Below are 22,737 nucleotides of genomic sequence, written 5' to 3' on the forward strand. Positions count from 1 at the left end.
GGATGGAAGGCACTGGAGCAGGCTGTTGGGGCAAGCCTGTGCAGTGCTCAGCACTTGCTGGGCCTTATCACCATTCAAAACCAAGTTCAGTACTTATAAAATGCTTCTCCCTTACAGCTATGTGGGCTATTTGATGATCCTTTTCATTATGCAGGCTTTAATCTGTCACATTTGCACGATTTCAGGTTTCTCAGATTACAAATGCATCCAGGTGAAGATGACAAAGCAGCCCAAATGATACCACAGCCAATAAGGAAAATTGAAAATTCCACTTAAAAGAGCATGTAGAGCTATAAACTTTCTATTGTATTTCACTTATCCAGAAATTTTCCACTGAAGCTGAGCTTATGTCTAAAGGAAGGAGGTTTGTGTTTGTTTCCCAACACACTGGCATGTTTGCATGCATGGAAAGGGTCAGGACCTCTGCTGACACATTTCAGTACGGCTCAGCCAACTCCAGTGAAGCCATGTGTTTATTCTTGTGTACCAGCACGGTGCAGAAATGCGGAACCAACCTGCCTAAGGGCCCAAAAAGTGAAAATACATATCTAAAAGAGAGAGAATAAACAATATTGATAGAACTATAATAAGGTGTGATCTTCGACGTAATATTTTCATAACCTGCAGAGACACCAGTGGGAACTGATTAGATGGCAAGAGAAAATGTGGATTAGAAAGACAAGAGATTTTCTCTTTGCTCCATCTGTTGCCTCCCCTCCAATAGCAACACAAACTCTGCTTCCACTTCTGCTTTCATTCATCCACTGCAATGTTATATGAGTCTCAGAAGCAAACCAGAGCAAACCATTGTGCTGTAATAAACATGTGGCTGTGCTATAAGGATTTTTGGCTACTATGCACTTACATAGTGGAATATCTAGAAGAAAAATCAAATCCATTTGTTTTCAGCCTCTCCACTTTTCTCAGATTTGGTCTTGAGAAAGAAACCACCACCTGAACCTTACGTGAATTGTGAAGAGAAAGTATTTTTACTATTTAGCATGCTATGTGACTTACACATTATATTTAGCTAGTAAACTTGTTATTTCCCTCTTCTAAACATTTGAAGATGCAAAAGGGTCACAGTAAAAAAGAATCTGAGGGAGAAATGTAAGCAAAGAGTGTCATTAAATTCTGCATTAATATCTACATTTTATGAAGTATTATGAAACCATCAGCCAAGACAAGACTGGAGGAACTTGTTCCGAAAGAAGAAGTGAAATACTGCTTTTTCCAAGACTGATATTTCTGTAACATCTTGAAAAACTCAAAAGCACTGGTTGACATGTAAATGCTGCAAAATGGTTTTTTTGTTTGGAGAGGGGATTTTTCCATTTCCTTTCACTAAATAAAGTCTGCTTCTCTGGCCCATGCTTTGGTTCCCACACAGGCTTTAAGAACTCACTCAGTGTGTTGCCAGAAGAGCTAGGGCCATGGGAAGCACTTCCTGTGATAGCCCTTGGCATCCTTTGGGAGGCCAAAGGACAGCATTTCACTACTGTGTGTAACACATTTCCTAACAGGAGTATCTGTACAGGAAGCCCACGTCTTCACATTTTTAAGAAAGTTACTGAACAGCTTGTGAGCTGCGCTTTAAATTAAATAACCAGGGGAGGGCTCATGCTTGGATTTCTTGCTTTCAGGTGAAGGAGTGTAAAAGGGAAGAGAGCTGGAGCTGCCCTGCCCTGCTCCCACTGTGGTCCCTGCAGAAGGTGGGTGCTGGCAGGGGCAGACCCCAGCGGGAGCTCGGATGCTGCCGGCACCGACGCGCTCCGTGGATGAAAGGAGGACAGAGCAGAGGTGGGCTGAGCTGGCAGCATGACTCCAGCTCCACGGGAGATTCAAGCATATCTCCAAGGTAAAAAACTCTTCTGACTGAAAGCCACTCAAGCACTGAACTATCCACGGGCTTAAACACTCTGCTGAAGTAAGGCCTATACTTCCCACAGGTTAAGGCAGCATAGCCTTGGATATTTCTCTAAGAAGTTTCCGATGAGATAAAAAACTTCCAACATTTTGTTTTTATTGAATTGTTTTTTCCAAAATACCTTTCAAAGTTTGCTAAAGCCATTTAAAATTAAGCTCTTGTGCACACATATAGCTCACCTCTCCAGCTCCTTTTGGATTTACCAAGTTTTCCAAGCTTTGGTTTTGCTTCTCATAGAGATTCTAACTAGATAAATTAATATTGACCGATTATACCCAATCTTTTTCAGTGGTTTTGGGTTGGACTCAAGGATCTTGAAGGTCTCTTCCAACATACACATTCTGTGATTCTGTAAGGCCTGTATTTTACTGTGTGATCCTCTTTTATTTTTATTTTATTTACTTCTATCTATAATTTGTCTTCCTTCCAAGATAGCACTGCACCACTGCTAAGTAAATCCTGCTTCTTAGGAAATAACTGTGCTCCATAACTCAAAGACCACTTAAAAAACTCAAGGCAACTTTCACAGGAGGCTATACACAAATCAAGCAGAAAACCAGATGTTCGAAATATGTTTAACCAAGCACATCTTTCTCTCACATGCATGCACACATATAATTCGTTTTTATTTTCAATCTTCAGTATTTGCATAGGTCAGTTGTGACTTTTCAAACAGCTGCTGTATTTTACTTTTTTGGTGCATTCCAGTGACATACAAAATGAGTTTCTATGTTAAGTTATATTATACACATTTATATTCCTACAGATATTATCAGATACTGTTAAGCTTGTCAGGGAATTGTGTGCAAGCTTCTTCTTACTTCCTTTTTTTTACAGCTCTCCCTAAATTGGGGCAAATGGAGGACAAGCAAAACAAGGTGGTCTTTCTTTATCAGCTGAAGCAGAAAACAGGTCTTGAGAAGAAGATGTGTGGCCAAACCCCAGCAGTGTTTTTTCTAGCCTGTTAAGAAAATGTTCTATAAAGCAAAATACATACCAAACACCAGCACCCATTGCAAAAAACATCGTAGACAAGATCCAGTTAAAAAGGAAAAGGATGACTGTTTCAGTACAGGCACGTCTCCTCCTCTTCCTCCTCCTGTTTATTTCTTTCTGGAGTGAAGCAACAAACTGAAGCAATGGTAAAAAGTGGTCTGTCTTGTAGCTTCATGCTGAAGCAAAAAGCCTCTGGTAACCATACAGAAAGTAGTATTTCCCAGAATCACAGAATATGTTCAGTTGGCTAAATTGTCAAGTCCAACTCCAGGCCCTGCACAACGCCATCCCCAAAAGTCACACCATGTGTCTGAGAGCACTGTCCAAACAGTTCTTGAACTCAGGCAGCCTTGGTGCTGTGACCACCTCCATGGGAAGCTCTTTCACAAAGGAAGAAATCTTATAAATAAGTGATAACGCAAATGAACATGCCAGATTCGCTTCTATTCATCTTGTTAAGTGAAATAACTGAATCCTCTGTTTTCTATTCTCTGCAAACAAACAAAGGAGCCATACATTTTACACATTTTACCATAGCTGTCCTGACAGAATGCAGTCAGTGGAAAACTTTACTAAGATCTCCATGGCAAGCTACTGCATTTGGATGAGATAATTATTGGGAGAAATTGTACAAGCTGTGTTACGCAGTGCAAGTAAGAAGCTTGCACTGTTTATTTTTGGAACTTAATAAAACTATAATTACCAATATCTGTCACGAGAAATCATTGATCATGCTGCTCTATGAACCTGATCAGTCAAAGAAAAACCCAACCTTTGAATTTTATTTGCCAAAATAACAAAAAGGTAGTAAGAGCAGAATCCAGTCTCAATATTTTTTCAGAGGAACAAAGGGTCAGTATTTGAATTTGCAGAAGGCTGGCAGAAGCAAAAATTACACTGGGCAGATTGAGAAAAAGATGACAAATTTTTGACTGGTGTTTCTATTACTTGTTTGAGAAATGAGCAGTAGACAGAAACCATGGGAATTCTGCGTATCTCAAGACTTCGAGTATCCACCATCCAGCTACAATCCAAAGGGCATTTAGGCATTTGTCCTGCACACCACTGGACAAACTGTGGTTGTTAATCACAGCTGCAGAACCTGACCACCCTGACAAGCAGTAGGACAGGGAAGTTACTCATTTAAGCCTGGCATGTCACAATGGATGTGTGAGCAAGGAGGGGACACTTTAGGAGAACATAACACAGCCACTGCTGATCTTCTGTCAGAACATCATCAATGTGGAGCTGAGCATAAGATGAGACACATTTCTCTCCTTCTCCACTCCCACAGAAACCCATTGCTGCTTCAACAAAATCTTTCTTCTGGCTCCCTTTCACCTCATCCTGAGAACCCACCACACAGACACACTCACTGCATGTTGTTTACAAGCTCTCCATTTGCCAAGTTCCTGATTTTTTATCAGCCAACACAAGCTCCCCAAGCTCTTTATTTAGGTGTTTAGTTGTAACAGGAGCACATGGTTATTTGCCATCTCTGTGCATTTCTGTTGCATAATATAAGCAAATGGGCAGTGCTTCTTTTCTGGAACAAATTACAATCGTGTCATACATGCCCATCATCCCCAGAAGATACAATGTCAGGCTTACCCTCTCCACTGACAGCATTTTCTGGGCAAGGGCATCATATCCACCGAAAACAGGTACACAGATGATAGCAGCTTCTCCCACTGCATTGATTAGAGCAGCCAAAACTCCTATTACACACAATGAAGATACAGACATAAATACCTACTCGGCTCAAAAAAGTCAGACTTTGTGGATCTAGCCAAGCTGCACTTTGTTTCTGAAGGCAGAAATATCTGCACAAAGAAAATATAGAAGACTGTATCTCTCATGTGAAAATCTCAAGCATCTTATAGATGGAATGGCAGAGTTCTCCCACAGCACAGGGGACCACAGAAGTAAAAAACTATGGGAATCTAAAAATTCAGGGTTAAAAATAAGAGTTACCCAGAATTATTCCAATTTCTGTCAAAACACAGGGTACAACTGAAAAGGCACAACACTATGCTCATTTTGACAAATGCAAAATGCAGAAGAGAACAGCTCGAACTGTAATGAAAAAAGAACTGATGCTGAAGGACACTCAGGTGTGAGGAAGCTGCTGGAGAATAAAACTACTATCTTGGAGTATAAAACTACCACCTGCAAGGCACTGGGGTTTGCTATGCACAACTATGGAATGTGACCTCAGTCAGTCTCAAGAAGGACATAGCATCCTGTGCATCTGAGCCATGGCTGAAGAAAATCCTCTTCTGCTAAAGAGTCAGACTTGAGTTATACAATTGAATTAGCATGAACTGACACCATATTATTTGAAGAAACACTGATAAGAATGTCCTAACTTTCTGGAACGCTGTATCAGTCAGTGCAATTAATGTCCATCTGCTGTGAGCAGCAGCTGTTCTGGAGGGCAAGGAAAGGAAGAGGAAAGTCCACTAGGATTTTATGCACATTGCTATACAAAGCTAGTTCTAGCTTCCTGTGAATCAAGCCATGCCACAAAACTTCATTTGGTTTATTGACAGTGTCTCAGCAGCCAACATCATCTGCATGCTGCATGAAGAAATGCAAATGGAACATCAACCAGACAAGAAAAACCCAATTTGAAGAAAATGTTGACAGCACTGAGCACATCAGCTACGGGGTGTTCCCAGCACTACTTAGAGCAGCACAGGAGACAGGGGCATTCTGCAATGTAACTGCAGTCTGCACAGTGCAGTCTCATGTGTATGCTTCTCCCAGCCCAAAGGTGTTCAACTATTTCTGACTGCACAGATCCACTTTACTTCCAGTACCACAGAAAACTTAAAAATATGTATGGCTGTATCCAGAAGGGACCCTTGTTATGATAAATACCTAAAGCTTCTCCTATAGAACACCACCAGATTTTAGATGACTCAAAAACTCTGAGGTTTGCTGATGCATACTCTACCAGTTTTTTCACACTAAATTACAACCATCAACATGAAGTAATAACTTTAAAATTCCTGTTTGCATCCATTAAAACCAGGTCTCCATTTTGACCAGTGTCTAGCAAACCTGGTATGTTTAACTTGCATCGCCATCATTACACTATGGCTGAGCTCTGAACTTAATGGAACAATATAGAGATCCAAACCATTGCTTCAACCTGATCTCCCACTGCTCTGCTTTCCAGAGCATCCCACTTGAATGTTACCCTCTGAATGACACGAGACAACGATGAGATTAATATGTATCAGAAACCGTATCCAAGCAAAACTTTCTCTTGTGTCCACGGTGGTTTTGCCCACGATAGACTAAAGAAAACAAACTCTGCCTTATTACTCAGTAATCCAGATAACACTGAAGAAAGTGCTCTTTCAGCATTTTAAAGGTATGTACTTTTGAGCCCCACAGTCAATGGGGCATAAGTAATTGCCTCAGCAAATCTTAGCTACAACTAACAACACAATTTTACTCCAACTTTCAACACACACATGAGAAAAGGAACAAAAAAAACGGGTTAGCATTTCTTGTATTTTTCTTGGACTTTGTACATTGGACTTCATATTTCTGGGCATGTTATCTGATCTCTCTGGGCTTCAGATTCAGGCACTAAAGTACACATAACTTCTACCTGTGGATTAAGGAGCTATAAAAAGCTTAGGGAACAGAAGTGCTACTGGTAAAACACACAGAAAATGCTAAAGCAGAGCTTTGATTAATTTGATTTTGTTCTCAAGACAGAATATCATTCTGCCAAAATCCAAACCAACTCTATTAGCACTGTAAAATCATGCCAAAAAACCACTTTTAACTAAGTTAGAGTCAATGATTCTTTATTTCCAGGTAATAACAACCATACATACTCTGATTTAACTCTGGCCTTCTTCAAAAAATCTACTGGAAAGCTACTCACAAAACTCACAGAAACTCACATGAAAAGCACATCCAGGAAGCAGTATCCTGAGCTCATCAGCTAAATCTCATGTCCCAGAAAACCACACAGCTCTTCTCTCCAATTCTTCATTACTCAACATACAAAAAGCAAAGGGATTATTTTTTCCTGCACCTGAAGGACAGCTTTTTACATAAACAAACTGCATAAAGGCATGGGAAGTAATGCTGTTGCCAGTTAAATTAGAGAAATTCCCAAGAAGTTCTTGCTTAGCACAAATATAGGAGAAACCCAACTCACTCACTTTAATTCATGAAACATTCCTAATCCCAACTGGCAAAACCAAACAACTCATTAAGAACACCATGCTCGTGTTTGTGTAATCCGATGCCCTATCTATTTTCTATTTTCACATTTTTTAATAATAGGTGTATTTCAACATGCCCTTGTATTTTAAAATCATTCTTGCTACGCTCACGTACAGTGTCTGGATGCCACTGAGGCCTGTAACTGCATGGAACTGAAGAAGTGTGTTACTAACACAACACTGACAGCGCCTTCTCCAGTAACAGGGAGGGGAGGTTGACCAAACAACTCAACAATTCTTATTCTTATGAAGGAAAATTGGGTGGGTTTGTTTTTCTCAAGCAATATCCCATTCAATTGCTCTCTTCTCATACTATCCCTGCATACCATACCTTAGCTTTGTTTTGTGTTTTACAATAGTCTTTAAAGTACAACTTTAAAGCTTTAAAGCTTTTACTTTCAAATGTCCATGAGATTACACGTGCAGTATTTCAAGCCTACCTGTCAGACCTCTCCGCCACCACCACAACTCTCTACAATAAAGACAGATTCCTATAGGAAGAGCCTGCACAGTCGTAATTTATAAATAATTATGAACTGTAATTAAAGCTTCACAACCACAAACAGAAAAACTGCAATCTCATATTAGAAGAAAATAATGATCTCTGCAGATGAACAATCATTATCTTCCTTGTTCAGTCATGGAGCTGCAGCTTTGTATTTCCCAGCTGTTAACTTATCATCAGTCTTACCATAAAACCAAAAAATACTTTTTGCCTTTCCATCCCACCATCCCCCCGCCTTTAAAATAAGTGGAAAATGTAATGAGAGTCTGACTTTGTGCCTTTGATAATTAAGCTTCCAATACCATGGAATTTGTTCTAACAAGAGCATCTGCTTGCTGCATTGCAGCCCTACAGCTAAGAAAGCATTGGTCTTATTAATAAAATACAATAAAGAATTGAACATCTGGGTAGGAAAGATTCACAGAAAGGGAGAAGCTTGTTTTCCTCTCAAAATATTCAGGAGACAGCAAAGCTCATCGAAATAAAATGTAGGTTTTTTTCTGTTGAGGAAGCAGCCGGAATCAATGATGCTGATTATTCTTATTGCACTATACCCTGCTGTAAGAAACAAACCTATTTGGAGGAAACAGAGAGGAAAGCAGGAAAATCCCTCCTGTAATAATCTAGCACATAGTTAAAAGCTCCTGATAGTGCATCCCATTCCCATGCCCAAGGAACAGGCAGATGGGTATACATAAGTTCTTTCTGCTAACAGCGCTGGCAGAAAAGGGCTTCGTATCAACACTTCAAATACTGAAAAGAGAAAACAGGACAAAAATAAAACAAGAAACACTAAGATCCCAGAAGAGTTAAATAGCTAGAATTTTGGATCAACAATTTGAGCATCTTATATAACACAGTTCATCATATGGTACCCAGTCACTCATGCATCAAGAGCAGAAACTGGGTTAACTACAAAATTTCTCAGAAACAAATTGAAACCTCGATTTTAAAACACTTCTAAATGTGCCAGATACTTCAGTACACTGTTCAAAGTTAATTACCATCAAACTAAATATCTGTGCCTCGCATTCTTTTTAAATGCAAAATCCGTGGGGCCGTATGCAGATCCTGCAAATGGCACTCGCTTTCTGTAAGGCTAGGCAGCATTTCTTCACACCCCTGAACTATGGGAACATGAAGGTGTCAAAGAACCTTTCTGAAGAAGGATGGACATCCAAGAACCCACATGTAAACTGGAATCTTCCATTCGACAATGATGCACTTGACTTGACTGCATGCCCCACCTCTGGATAAAAGGGATCCAACCTCATGTCCTGGGGACCACTGCCTCCTACCTTCTGGGACAGCAGGAAAAGATTAAGGGCTGCTGTCTCTGAGGGGACAACCCCAGAGGAACTCCATCAGGTCTGCCTTCCTATGGCAAATGGGAGAGTTACTTTTCTGAGTCCCATTTTTTTGGAAGGAGTAGGTTGCTACCCGGTACATGCATAAACTAGCAAGACTGATCCTGATTTATCTAGACATTTTTCTGCCTCTTCTTATCTCTTCTAGCTTAAAACTCCTTGTCTTCTGTTTGTTGGTGTACTTTGCTCTTAAACAAGATGCAAGAAAAAGCAACCAAAACGATGTGTAATATCTGTTCCCAACCATGATGACAGAACTAAAACCAAACCGACCAACGCCGGTATGTTAATTCAGTACACATTATGGATTGGTAATGGGCCATTTTTAGTCACATATATCTTCACAATTTTAAAAGCCAAAGGTTCTGCTACTGTTTGCATCATGTTATACATCAAAATATGTTGATGTAAACCCTATTTTCTATCTGTTGAGACTTCATGACACGACTGAATCTCCACATTTATTTTGGAGTTCAGAAAAGGCTCTGGGCTTTTTTATGAAAATCATACAGAACTCACAAGGAAAAAAAAAATCAAATATGCATTTGCAGAGAGAGCTATGTGGATTTTTAACAAATAACCAAACCAAATTTACATTGTAGCCAGAAGCAAACATCAAAAACTCCAGTTCAGAGGGGTAGTTTTTCAGTAACACAATCACTTCAGGAAACTATTAAAATAGCACAAACTTAAAAGCAGCATTGGCAAAAAACTGAATGTAGTTCAATTCCAGTTTCCAGTTCAATACCTTTTTTGCATATATACGCTTTGCCTTCCATACTTGGCTGCATAATATAAACCACCAAACTGCACTTATAACAAGCCTGAACTGACAATGCCAAATTTTAATTGAAATAAATGAGAGAAGTAGGGCAACACATGAGCATTTTATAGGGAAGTTAGCAGCAGTCACAGCTGGGATAAACCTCCACCCCTACAAGTGAGAAAAAGATCTAGTTTCCTCCTTTTATTTTAATCCTTCCTTCAAAAAACCAGACAAATCTGCTAAATTAAAAAAGCAAAAAACACTGCAAATGAACAGTCTGACAAGTGGTGAATTCTGGAAAAAAAGTTATCTTCTCCCTCTTAATGAATAAAAATACATTCCTTCTCCCAATTCAGAAGAGCTGTCTTGCAGCCTTTTTCTATGTCAGCAACTTGCAACAACCTCTTGTCATTGTAAGTGCTACACAAAAGTCTCTGGAAATTGTCGGTGTATTTGTGTACACACTTGTGTGTAAATGTTTTTGTACAAAGCTCTGGATGCAAACCATGCCTGCAGTAAATGCTCTTTTAGAGCACATCATGGCATCACTGCAGCCATTTTTCTGCTTAAAGAGAAGACTAATTTACACTAAAAGAAATGATCATCACACAAGAATAAGAGCCAGTCCTCCTCCAGGTGGTTTTTCTGCAGTTAGTAAAGCAATTTTGTCGTGAAAGTGAATGGAGTAGAAGCAAAGGAGACCTACAAAAATCTTAGGAATTAAACACACAGCATTCAAATTGAAGCCTATTAGCAATGCCTCAAATCTAACTTATAAAATCCAGACTTTTCCCTGTTATTCCGGTTAGGCGAATAAAAATTCCCTATTTTGCTGTTACACCTGCTCCTTAGGAAAGCATGCCCATGGATGTTAAGGCTGGGTGGGGTCAGCCATAGCACTGTAAAAAAACATTTGCTTATACTTGGTTTTGGGAAAGTAAAAAGATCATCTGAGATGGAGGAAGGTAAATCTGTCTCTATTTCCAATTGGTTCTTGACTCCTTGGATGAGCTCATCAGTAAAACATCACTGCTCATAACAGCCACACAGCACACAGAGAACTACATTACCATTATGGATGTCACTAAAAAGTCACAGCCTTAATTTATTTTTTTTTTCAAATGTATTATGCAAATGTAAGAAAACATATTTATTTCTGCAACCAGCTGAATCACAGCAGAAGTAAACTTCCAGTTTTGCTTCCTTACTGAATTTTTTAACTTCAAATCTCACATACAATCTATGCAGTATATTACAATACAGCTGTCCAGAAAAGCACGTCTATAATGACAGTGAAACCATAAAATGTAACTGCTGCACCTATTGCCCTTGGGAATGCTGAAGATGCTGGGCAAATGCCCTCTGCTCACATCATTAAAACAAACAAAGCCATTGTCATGAAATCATTCACTGTGCAGAAACTTTATAAGTTCTTCTATTATCTTTTATAGCTTAATTTGAGCCCTGGGAATCTCTAGAGTGCTTTGCAGCACATTAATAAAAGACATTTGCTTTATAAAGTTTATCATTATTACTGTACTGCATACATCAGCTCGTTGCACTCAAAGTTAAGGGTTTTATTTTAAAAAAATTTCCTCAGCCCAAGACTTGACTTTTTCAGTGAATGGTAAAGGCAGTGGTGGCTCCTGAGGTCTCTTTCACAGAACCGCTGCTAGTTCATTTTTCATGGTGCTTTAAGTGACCATTATGAATAAAACTGCTGAAAGAATCTTCTCTGAAGTCATGAGGCACCAGACCTTGACTGCATTGCTATTTCCCTCACTAAAATCAGGGGCTACTAGAAGTGCTGGCAGAAATTAAGAAAACAGTATCGGAAGTGGCAGTTGGCAAACAAGGGAATCTTTTGAGTTTTTAAACAAACTCCAGTGTTTCATACAGTACTCCGGCTACATAAATACCTTAGCACTTACATCAACCTTTAACCCATATGTAAAGCTGAACTTGATCTGGATTCAGCCATTTCAGGGGTTTGAAGACAGACACAGGCAGCAGAGGCCAGACCAATACAAGCAGGTTTCACCACCACCACCACAACACCTGAGGTCCTCTCCTGCTTCTCTGACAAAATCTCTGTGCAGGTGGATGCCCTAAGACAGCAGTGACAGTATAAAGGTCCACAACTGGGATGGCTTGGTTTAGCCCCTGAAGGCTAAACAACCACTTTCCCTGGAGTCAATTCCATGTCAGCTTTCCCGAGGCTGGTGCAGCTCAGGATTGGGGTGTCAGCAGTGTCATCAGTGGGGATCAGATGTTTCTGGAGCCCTCTCCAAAGATGTCCACCTAGATGTGGAGCACAGCCTGTAACACAGCACAAGGCACTTAGCCAAGCCCTTACGTGATGACGACAACACGTCAGAAGTACCACTGCAATGCTTTAGGTAGAATTTTCCTAATGTCTGATGCTGTGCATGGCTGGTGTATTCCTGAAGGATGCCCAACAGCCAGAGATTGGTCTAAATCTGCAAACTATTTCAAGCAAATTAACCATACAAAGTGATTTTCAAATCACGCTTGATTTTGTTAACAAATACTGGCCATCAACACTCTTCCATGTTTGGATTTTTTTTTCCTTTAATGCTGCATCCCAACACATTAACCACATCAGATTTCTCCCAGAAGCGGTAAAAGAAGGGACAGAAAGCACATGCAGGTTTGTTGGACCATCAAAGGCATATAATATTTTCTATTTTTCTTAAACTGTAAAAAGCATTAATTAAACTTCCATTTCTTCACAGAACTTCTTTGAACAGAATTTATTTACTCTATTAGTTCTAAAACCCAACTCCCTAAGCAAATAAATGATGCTTAAGTATGATGATGTGTAATTAATTTTCTCCATTTAGTTGCCAGAATATTAACTCCTTTTTAACTCTGAAATATCACGAAACCATTTTAGAGGCAGGTAAATGCAAAAAAATTTTTCCTCTATTTCTACCCAGATCCTTGTATACTCAAGAGAGTGCAGCTAATTGATTCAAAAAAATAAAAAATCTTAATCTCATTACAATCAGGGAATACAAACAAAAACTAAAGAGGTGGCCTTTTTCTAGTTTGAATTTGATAAGGCTTGCAAAATTTCTCCATGGGCTCTGATACTCTCAAACAGTGGAGTCACATCAGTCTCATGTTGATGAAAGCATCATGAAACATTTCTCTTTCTGATCAAACCCTTGAAGACACAGTACAGAGAACATCATTAAGATGTTCAAATCACGTTCCTAAAAATGATCATGTCGTTCCCAGTCTATTTGGGAATATGCACTAAGCTAATCAAACTGACAGGTGTTGCAGCAGAATTCAAGACAACCTAAGTCCTTGCTGTTCCTGGAGCCCAGCAGTCCAGAAGCTAAGACCTTTTCATATTGACTGTGTCTTCCCGTACTCCCCAGCACAGCATTCATTTTACATAATTTGTGCTTTTCTCAGAGTCCAGGATAAAAATGCTTTCAGAAATTAAATATGAATGTCTGCTACTGCTTTTTTCCCTTGTCCTCAAAATACTGCCTCAATCTTAGTTAACAACTCTGTTCAAACCCTGCTTTGACAGGAGAACCATGTACCCCCTCGGGGGCTTTTAACAGAGTTCTTTATTGCATCAGTTAGATGTGGGTACACTCTAGGTGAGACAAGGAACACTTTACCAGTATTTATTGGAAGCACTGGAAAATTATGAAGCAAAAACCAAACTTCTGCCCAAATTCTAAATAAGCAAGGACCATAAGCTTCTCAAAAAAGACGTTTGCCAGAGTATTTCCTTTTCACAAATGCAAAACATGCTTTATATTAATCCTATTATTGTAAACCATGGAGCCATTCTGACTAAAATAAAACACACCGGAATGCAAGCAGCCAGCATGGAAAACTTCAGTCCAAAAGCTAAAAACATGTGAAATAATATGCAGCTGAAAACAATCATACAACAGCAAATATTTAATAAAGAGCAGTAGTTAGATTACACACAGTTGTTTTACAGTATGTGCATGTGTATAGTTCACACACATTCCCTTCTCACTCTGAAAGCCTGAAGATTAGCAAAGCTTCCCTGGAAAACTTCTGCAAGAAGTATTTCCCCTAACAGCAAAAACTTTCATTAATAATACAGAAAAAGGAATGCCAAGAATATGAGTGTAAATCCTTGGGCAGTAAGCAAGGTAGTTACCAAGCCATTATTCTTATATGAACACACGCACCAAGCATCCATGATCTGTTTACAATTAAATCTGATGCATTTCCTTGTATATGTAAAATATGTATGTGAAAGATTTGAACTCTCTGGGTTTAAAAGCCTGCTCCTGTCTACTTGGGACATTCAAGGAGAACTTCAAATCTCAGAGGAGTAGACTTCCCCAAAGATGTTTCCCAGAAGAAAAAAACATACAAGGAACAACACTAACATATTGTAACACTAATGTAATCTATTACATGGCTATGCAAAAGAATTTTAAAAACTAATTTGATGTGATAAGAGGGAAGTCCTTTGCTCCCAATGGACGTGGATGTAAAACAATCTCCAGAGTACTTTCAGGAGCCATCACCAAGACCACCATGGTTACCAACCACCTTGCAGGCACTGTATCTTCCACTCTCCCAGAACAGGAGTAGGAGATAATGCAGGCTTGACAGCTTCTGCCTGCTTGTAGGGTGAAGGCAGACATAGATGCTGTCAGGATTCCGTGGTGTCGGCATGACAACAAAATTAATGCAGAGTCCACTAACCAAAGACAACAAATTTTAAAATTTCAACATGTGAATTTGTTCTACTTAGAAAAAGTGGGGGAAACAGGATCCTCCACAGCTTGTCAAATGAAAGGGCAAATACTTTTCTGTCTCCTCAATCTGTCGTCTCACGAGGTTAGTCATAAGAGAGCTCTGCTACAGCAGACAGAGTCTCACCTAAAACAGGTGAAAAACCAACCAAAGCCAGTCACCAACAGTGACTCTGCCTCATACTGCCCACTCCAGCCAGACCAGGAGAAGGGAGTGTGGGTAGGACATGGGCTGAAGCAAAAGTATTTCTTAAACCTCCTGTGGTCTGCCAGAAACAGAAAATAGGAGGACACTAAAATGCAGAAGCTGCCTTGCTAGGCCTCTTTAAGGCAAAAAGTAAGCCTTAGTACACAGAAAAAAAAAAATAACTACTTTATTAGGCATATTTTTAACAAACTGATTGATCAGGTTTTAGAGTTCATAGCCAAGCAATTCTTGGCAAATGTGAGGGATAAAAACTAAAGAATCTCAAACAAATCAATTTATCAACCAGGAAAGTCATAACCAAACGTTCACTAGCAGACTCTACTAAACTCAGTTGCTAACTACTTAATGCTACCACCTACATTTGACTTGTTAATCATGCCCTTGTTTTAAACCAGAGGTCTGATTAACAGCTTTCAGGTTAGTGTTTAAGCTCATGACATTAAATCAAATGCAGTTAACAGAGCAAGTTTGTTCATGTTAAGGAGGATGAAAATATTTTTCTTATAGAAGGTACAGCCTCTGGCTATCTCCAAATCATAGAAAAACTACAAATAACAAAATAAAACATACTAGTGAGTATGTTACTAAAGATCCAGTAGAGACCATCTGAAATTGCCTGGAGGAAGAATGCTTAACTAAAAATACTTGCTGAGGTGAAACAAGCCATCTTTGCTCCAAATGTAAAACCACCTCCTGACAGCTCTCCCGGCAGAGTAGGAGAGTTAAGAAATACAATTCAGCTTTGAAGGGTATGATCTCTCAGGGTTTATGGAAAGCTGTTTTAGATAAATTATGAAAGAAATGAGTAGCAGAGATGAAGGTAAGGCAAGAACGGAAAGAAAGAACCAAGCCAAAATGGTTTTTAACAGCCAAGGAAAATGCCTTTTATCAAAAACTACAGGACAATCCCCAGTAAGAGCTATTTCCCCAAGCAGCGATGAACAGCAGAAATTATCATAATGAGCATTGCTTTCTAACCTTGTTAGCTGATCAAGCCGCTGCATTTTTCTCAGAAAACTTCAGCCTCTCTAGTTTCTCCTTATAGGATGAGAAATGCTTTTAAGCCTTTCATTAAGAAAACAGAGGGAAAATCCACGAGGACTTCCTCACCCTGCCCTCACAGCAGCCGTGCACTGAGCAGAGGGGACAGGGTGCCCCCTCAGGGTCTCCTTCCACACCCACCATCCACAGAGTGGGTTCATGTCCTTCGCTCCTCTTCACGGACTCACACAGGTGTCTCTGCAGATTTTGTCCAGACGCCACTGGGACCACTTTTGGGACAGTTGTTCTTTGCCCCTTTCCCCAGCATTTGTCCCAGCTGTGCCTGTAACTCAGCTGGACACAGCACTCCCCACTGCTCTGTCCTCCTTAAGAGCAATAATGATTAATGATTTTCAGCCTCAAAGCACGTTTCTCTGAGGAAATGGTGACTGTGAAGGTGAAGGTCCCACAAGCAGACTACTCCCTGCCGTGCCAGGCCAAATGGTGGCAGGGCTTGTTTTGTCCCAGGGTACATTCAAGTCCAGAGTTTAGGAACAAGCTGTAAGGGATTTCTTTCAGCGCTGCTGTCTCCATGATGCGTTGGCTTATACTCCTCGATAACTCCTCTGTACAAAGTATGAGAGCTGATAGCACTGCCTTCATCAAAACGAGAACACAACAGAGGCAGCACCTCCACTTTGGTTTTAAACGTCTTTTTATGAGTCATCATAGCATGAATTAAAACTAAAAATCAATGTTGCCAAGTGTCTTAAAGATTGAACGCAAGAAAGGCCATTGTTTTACAAAATGTGGTTACTCGAATAAGGGTAATATGAAGAGCTAATCTATTTAGGATTAAAACTTCTAATACTTTGTGCCAAGAGACTGATTCATTTTAAAGGAAACATAAATGAGCATAAAAAGGTTGTCAAACTGGAGGGGTGTTTATTAGTACATCAATAAAGACAATTGATAATTGAACAGAGTGAGCATTCATTTCTATTAAATTCACACTGATTTAACTTAGTAGTATTGTCTGGAGAGAGATGTGACTTAGTTTGAAGAAGAGTAAATACATTTTATTTTAATAAGGATGTAAAGTTTATGAGACAGACATACTATATACTTGTCAAATATGAATTAGGGGGTTGGTTTATATTTTAACCTTGCACTGCATTTTAAGTGTCCCATGTGTCACTGAAATTCTGCCCTCACTTCATTCACTGGGAATTTTACTAATAACTTCACTCTGAGTGAAATTTTACCAAGGGGACCCATATTCATTTCATAATTTTATAGGTAAACCCAAGAGCATTATGCCTTATACAATGAGAACAGAGCTTGAAGAAATCAGTACATCTTCCATTTTATGCATTTTCCAAGCATGGATACTTAAATACACTAAGACTTAGGGTAGCACTGTGTATATTTATTTTCATTTTCAGCAAAGGATCACAATGAACTCCTAAGCTTTGTCTTCTCATAATCAACTGCAAACCTTTCTAAAACATTTGGCATGTTTCATCTGAGCATAAAAAGGTTTGCACAGCTACATTACTTCAAACTCATATCACAAATTACAACTTCATATTCACTATGGAAACAGACTTTGAGTACACTTGAGAAATAACTAAGTCGTAAGGATTTAGTCCCCGTGCTATTCATTAAAAATAATTATTCACTGCATAAAGGCTTGGTGCTGAGCGAGTGAACGGTCAGGCTGGAGAATTCCCTTTAGCCGTGGAACAGACATCTCAGATGCACCAAAGGTGCCTTTCCTCACACAGCCTCCTTTATTGCTCAGCTGGAAAGACTGTCTGTAGAATAAGATGAGACTTCAGACACTCATTTAGTTCCCCACTCCTATATTGGCTTTTCCAACAGGAGCACTGATTACCGGTAGACAATAATGATTTTTGTAACGCGAACATCTGCGCTACAGAAAACAGACTGAGATCAAATTAATGGCTTGTATCTCTCTATTAAGCAGCTACCAAATTGTAAAGATTCCTTTAAATTGCTAATAAACCTAAAATCTTACTGAAAATTTAGCCAACAGAATCACCAAAAGCTTTATAAATCCACAAGTGAGATGTTTCTTCAACACCCTTTTGAAATAAAAGAAAGACTTTTTTTTTCAATTAAATAATCAAACTATTCTTAGGCAAAGCTCTAACTAAGGTCTGAACATATAGAACTCCAAATTATGTTAGTTATTGGTCTCACTGTAACGATAACTCAGCCATATTGCCCACAAGCAGCAATTAATTAAATTTAATAAGGAATGCTACGAGTTGTTCCTGTTTTTAAAATCCCAGCCAGGGCCCTAAACAATGCTGCCTTTCTTATTCCAATTTTCAAATGCTTAAAAATCCAATGGAACAAAATCATCTTCAGCGTTGGAGAAAATCCCAGTGCATAAAAAGTCACTTAAGTGCTCTATTAAACAAACCAACCAAATCTATGTGACAGAGGAAATGTCAGTTTTTAACAGGCAACTGAATGCTTCAGGAATAGAAATATAATTTATCTTTAATAACACATACAGAAGTTTTTCTCCGCCACTAAACTCTGAACCAGAAATTCACTGAGGGTTAAAAAGCAAACATCAGAAAATATGAACTTGGTGTGCTGAAAGTTCTCTATTCACTTCTGTGCATGAAGAAGATTTTCCCTTGTTTTTCCAGTGAACAAGAGGGTGATTTTAAAAAGCCTGGAATTATTTTCCTCTCTTTGGTATTGAATATGAAACAACAGAAAGCCAAGGGAAAAATTCAAGCATTATACAAGTCCGTAGTATCCATCTAATTTCCTGGTAACTACAGCACAAGTGATAAATGGGAAACCAGCAAAATTTTTCCAACTGCCTTTCAGAAAAGCACATTAGCAGAAAAGACAGTGTGAGAAATAATGCCAAATGATCTCAGAAAAAGTGATCAGAGAAAGCATTTAAAGCAGTAATATTACAAATTACTGCCTCCCAAGTAAAAAGTCAAGAAGTAACTGATCATGTAAAACCACAAAACTACCAAGACAGGGACCAGGGTATATCCCATATATGTTTGGAAGACAGGTTAATGTAATCAGCACAAAAAATCCATCACACTGGAAAACCATTTGATTAATCCAGTGTATTACATGTTTACATTATGATTTCTATAATCTGATGTTGTAAAATTCTCATCTGCTTCTTCATTTATGCTTATTGTCAATGCCATCAACATTATGCTAAGACAGAAAAGTTTAACTAGCTTTGCAGAACTAGCACAGAAAGCACTACAGCAGCATAAATTCCATTGGCCTACTCCAGATAGGGGAAAAAAATCTGAAATAAATAGGTAAAAATGGCAAACAATAAGCACTTTGAGAGCTGGATTTGTAAGTATTGACAACTATCTCTCCTGAGAAATTTCTGGGTTTGCTACAAATGGGGCCCAAATTCTGAGGTCTTTCAAGACAAATTCCACTAGGAAATTCCATGTCAGATTCAAAGTCTCTTTTTCGAATTCCAGGTGCAGCTTTAGCAGTTTTTACTTGTTCTTTGAAGAAAAATGTCTACCATGCTGGCTAAGACCTATATTTGCAAAATCTGCTTATGAAGGCAATCATTCCTATTCAAGACAATGGCAGAGTTCCAGATGCTCAGAGCACAAAACAGGAACTCCACTGAAATGAAAGGTCAATGAGCCCTGCATTCCCACCAGGAACCAAAGACTGGAAGGGCTTTATAGCAGCAAGTAGCTCAGGAAGGATGCCCTTGCTGTCAAATGTCCTTGCAAGACAGGTGGTGAACTTGTCTTGTCCCAGCACTGCCAAGGGCCACAGGTTCCTTTAGAATTTGCCATACCACCAAACAAGGATACCCACCCTAAACTAATTACTTGTTAAAGAAAACACCTCATAGACAAGTCTCCTTCAATCAGGAAGGCTGAGCAGAAAAGAAAGAGGAAGAAGGCAGACGAGTACTTTTTGGCCATATTTCTCTTTGCTGGAAGTTTGTGTGCTCCCCTCAGTGCAGACCCCCTCTTGCCTATTCAGCCTGGGGACCAGCATGCCAGCAGCAATCAGTAAATAAAAAAAACTGACTCCCAACTGCACATGTTATTTGCAGCTCAATAAAAAATAATGCTGGGTCTTTGACACGTGTTTATATAACACCTAATATAAAAGGCTTGTTTCTCATGAATAAATATGTGGCGCAGGCCAAAGTCTGGAAGCATTTTCTAACTAAGAAAATAAAATCTGTGAAGTCTAAACTCCAATTCAAATTTCTCCTGAGGTTTTTAGACCTAGGGTTCAAGTTTGAGACCATATGCAATTAAAACGAAGTAGACTTGCCAAAATAAAGCATATTTTGTGATGCAGTGATCTTGACTGATTGGGTTTGTTTATTTATGCTTACACAGAATTTGGTAAACTGCGACAAGTGTCTCAGCTAATGCAAGACAGATTCATTCACCTGGAAACAACCAGTATTTTAATATATATTAATGAAAATGCTCTAAAAGTAAACAGTAGCATTTCCTACTGGTTGCACTATTTATTGTAGAGCTTTATATGGCTTAATCTCATCGTGCAGCTTCTTCTTATTCCAAACTACAGTGCTTACACTTGGAAAATTAATATTGTAGCACTTTAATCTTTATTATTCTCTACAGTTTGGAGTGACCTGCCACTTCAACTATATAAATACCCCAAATACTCTGTATGCCTAATTTGCTATCACCATGGTAATTTTTTCAAAGGATGACTCAAATTCTTACTCCAAAATTAAACGCATTTTTTCAATCAAGTTTATTCTTGTGGCACTAATGCACTGGACAAAGTTTTTATTCAAAAATCCCTTTCTTCTTCATGAAAACATCATTACAGCAATCATAATAATCTCTTCTTTAACATGAAACACTAAGTCTTATATAAGATGTGCTTACAACATTTACTACCTTGTTAATTCTTTTGTTCATGGAGCAGGCATTTGCTATGACACAGAGTCTGCCATTCTCATCAACTCAGTGATTCATCTGCCTTTCCCACACTTATCTTCCAACCTGTCTTTCCTAAATTTTTGTTTCGCTTATCACTGTTTTGGTATTGCTCTCCCTCTTTAGGTTCTGAACCAGGCTTTTTCCTTTTCACTGTATAAGGTCTAATGCTTGAAAAGCTTTTGAGCACTGCCATTTGTGGTACTGTGACTCATTTCTGTAATGACTACTGCTTCCTACAAAAGAAAACTAATGTTACTTGCCAAATAATTATAAAGAGTTAATTTATCCGAGTGATAGAATGTAGGATGCAGGGAAACAGACACTTAGGAGCAGTGGTTAGCACTTGTAGGAAGGCAGGGTCGTCTCTGGTGCTCATGTCATGCTCTACTGCTTAGCTTACAACCAGCAAAAATACCCAGTCAAGAACTGCAACAAATAATTTTTCAAATGCATAAAGGGAGATCCTTGAAGATTAAGGACAGTTCATGAAAGACTCACACCCTGCAGCCCCAGGATGTCTCTGCTAATGTGGTTTTGGAAGGAGTAACAGGCATGTAAAATCCTGTTGAGCTGGCTCCTGATTTTTCAACTGGACACAATCCCGTCTTGGAAGAAGCTGCTTGGGTCACTATAGTCACTGAAAGTCACAGCTACCAAAATAAAGATACATGCATCTAAAACCCAGGTGTGGAACCAGGTGAATTCCCTGATACAAGGGAAGGAGGTCTAGAAAGTTCAGTTAGGTCTGACCTCATCCTGACCATTTTAGACAAACACAAATACAGTGATTTAGTTAATCATCCTACATATAGGTATTGGCTTTGTTCAGCTGCTAGAGGCTCTCTGTAATAAACATTCCTTCTTTTCCAGAAATTTGGATTTTTTCATGGCTGCTGTTCTTACATGAGATGGAAATGGAGAGCTATAGCACTCACATTATTTTCTTTCTTCTCTCCCTCACAGACACTGAACTTCCCACATTTAGACACTATTGGAAAAATGAGATTACCAGTCTCATATTCATTTTCATATGCTAACATGAAAATAATACCACACCACTGCTCTCACTCTGCCATTTTACATGGTCCCATTTTTTTAGTTTTAAACTAAAAGACCTCTGAAAGCTAACATCCATAACTCTAAGTTTCAAACCCTAAAACCCTTCAGAAACACTTCCCACACAGCTGGCTGGCACTCTCGATCAGTGACAAGCTGATGATTGCACAAGAGGTCAGTCGCAAGAGACTTTTTTTTTTTTTTTTCTTTAAAATAATCCTGGCATCACAGAACTTCACACCTTTCAGACATATGTGCCATCCAAAAACCAGTGGACAAGCCTACACTACCTTCAGCTTCATTACCTCTTCAATCTGAAATGCAGGCTCACAGACATGCTTAAGTAAAGACACTGCTGCCGATTATCTCATTAAAAGCAATACTACACTTACTTTATCTTACTCTTTTTTATTGAGACAATTTATCTACAAGACCATCTTTGCTTTATCAAACTGTAGTTTTTAGAAGTTCAGAATTAGTTCAGTGGGATTCTGCCTTGCAGTGCATTTACTCAATTTATATATGCTCAAAAAACTAGTGTCAGAAAACAGAGCAGTCACTTGCAGAGCATCTGCTCTGTCAAACAGAATAATCCAGGCTCTATCCCAGAAACACAAGCACCTTCACACAGGTAATTTCTCCACATCCTTCAGATATTATTAAACCTCCATCTAAGACTTGCTAAATTCCCAGGGCTAAGGTAAATCACGGAGAACTACAGATAAACTGAAGTCTCAGGACTTTTAGAAAAAAATCACAGTGGTTTGCATCACTTTTTACTAACCACCATAAAGTCAGACAAGACTTTGTGCTTTCCATGCAGACAAGTGTTACTGGATTTTCAGATGGATTATGGATTATAAAGCAATGAATCTTGACACTTTTGAAGTTAAATTTCAAAGATAC

The 22,737-nt window shown here is 39.0% G+C and overlaps 1 protein-coding gene across 4 annotated transcripts in view; it reads right to left on the reverse strand.

Moving 5' to 3' along the window:
• LDLRAD4 (low density lipoprotein receptor class A domain containing 4) overlaps positions 1-22,737 on the reverse strand; it is a 272,480-nt gene that overhangs the window by 174,217 nt on the left and 75,526 nt on the right. The window contains exon 1 of one of the 4 annotated variants that reach the window (XM_066328630.1): positions 19,658-19,676. The exons of the other annotated variants lie outside the window; for them this stretch is intronic. The gene's annotated coding sequence lies outside the window, so the exon portion shown is untranslated. Of the gene's footprint in view, positions 1-19,657; positions 19,677-22,737 lie in introns of those variants that run through there. 4 annotated transcript variants of the gene reach the window in all.

This window comes from Sylvia atricapilla, chromosome 1 (assembly GCF_009819655.1).
Source record: "Sylvia atricapilla isolate bSylAtr1 chromosome 1, bSylAtr1.pri, whole genome shotgun sequence".
In the NCBI taxonomy this organism is placed as follows: Eukaryota; Metazoa; Chordata; class Aves; order Passeriformes; family Sylviidae; genus Sylvia; species Sylvia atricapilla.